Source organism: Penaeus monodon, chromosome 32 (assembly GCF_015228065.2).
Source record: "Penaeus monodon isolate SGIC_2016 chromosome 32, NSTDA_Pmon_1, whole genome shotgun sequence".
In the NCBI taxonomy this organism is placed as follows: domain Eukaryota; kingdom Metazoa; phylum Arthropoda; class Malacostraca; order Decapoda; family Penaeidae; genus Penaeus; species Penaeus monodon.
Window position 1 is genome coordinate 26384594 of NC_051417.1, and position 1766 is coordinate 26386359.

The following is a 1766-nucleotide window of genomic DNA, read 5'->3' on the forward strand; positions in this document are numbered from 1 at the left end:
AGTGTGAGTAACAGAGACAAATCCAAACTCATTGTGCAATTGATGTACATGGTGATGATTGTGCCCCTTTGAGTAGGGTTGATTGTCTCTATCATCATTTGTATTTGCTTGTAAGGTTTAATGAGGTGAAATACTTCTTTTAAATAACTGTAACCATGTTGGATAAGTGTCTTTTTCTCCAAATTAAAGTCTTTTATTCTCCCATATAATTATATCTGTGCATAAGGTTATTCCCAATTATTTGAATAATATCAGTAAGTCCCTAATCTCCAATTTAAGACAATCCCATACATATCTATGACTTTTTCATTTTATTGTGGAAGTCATGGTGTTTCAAGGATATGATGCTTTTAGTCTAAAACATTTTTTTATATAAATAGATAGCTGTTTTTATATATAGCCTTTTTTCTGTGCATTTAAGTAGATAATACAAATTTGTCAAAGCATGTTTAAGCATCCATTTACAGTGATTATACTTGGAATGCATTTTCTATCCTTTTAATAATTTAAGATGAAAGTTTTATCTGGCATTTCCAATAATGTTTGTTCAAGAAGTTATTTAAGTGTTAAAATCCTAGCAACAGCAACTGTTTTCACTAATACTAGTCTTCATTGTCTCAAAGATTTTGAATTTTATTAAGTAATAAGGATAGTTTTTTTTTTTTAGATTAGTCTTTTTATGTATATATATATAATCCTGTTTCCTTATCTTCTGATTTAAATATTTGGCTGATGTGTAGTTTTAAGGCAGAATATTTCAGTCCTCCTTAGCAATATTACTATATCTTTATTTTTTTCTGGTTTGATTTAGCTGAAATTATAGTTCATCCATATTTTTCTTTAACAAATAAATCCCCCTTTAACAGATGGTGAATATGATCACTTGACATATTCGCGTCCAGTGGGTGAAGTGAAGCCTCATTACTACACCATGGCCTCTCAGCTCCGGCGATCTGCTGACCAACTCTCAGGCGATGACACAAAGACTGCCAATGGACCTACAAGTGGAACTTTCAAGAGTAGACGTTCAGCCCAGTCATCTTCGTCATCCAACGAACTAAACATTTCCCGGCCAGAAGCATCACTGGATGACGAATATGCCCGCCTGTCAAGCCGTGCAGATGGTGTACCCAAAGTCAGTAACCTTAATGCAGAAGCAAGTGATGATGAGTATGCAAGGCTCAAGGTTAACAATCTTGATGTTACAGTTGACTCGGGTAAGCGTGGTGCATATGCAAAATTTGATGATGAATTTAACGTCGCAGCCAATACAACGCTAGAGGACTCAGACACCAGTCATAACAGTGCTGCTGAAATGGAGGTTCTGACACCTGATGACAATGTTTGAGACAACCAAGATGTGACAAGTGGTCCGCATGCATTCCGAGAAGTGTGAAATACATCTCTTTGAAATTTGTATGGAGAAAACTTGACATTGAAATACAGGGCTGGTGCATGGTGTCGGCAAAGCACTTTCATCTCTTCATTGTTGTTTGTGAATACAAAGAAAGACAGACTTCAAGGTCCTTTGGTGTAGTTGAGTGACACTTACTTATTTTTTACCCCTGATTATAAACCTGTTATTATATAACAAGTTAAGGAAAAGGGACACTTTTGTGCTATTTTCCATGTACAGAAACATAAGTAATTTTTAGTACACATGTTCATAAGTGAAACTTTAAATACATTGAAAAACAAAAGTAGTGGTCCATCCATATAGACAATTGGTTGTGTGTAGACAACTATCTCTTCGGAAGTCTATTCAC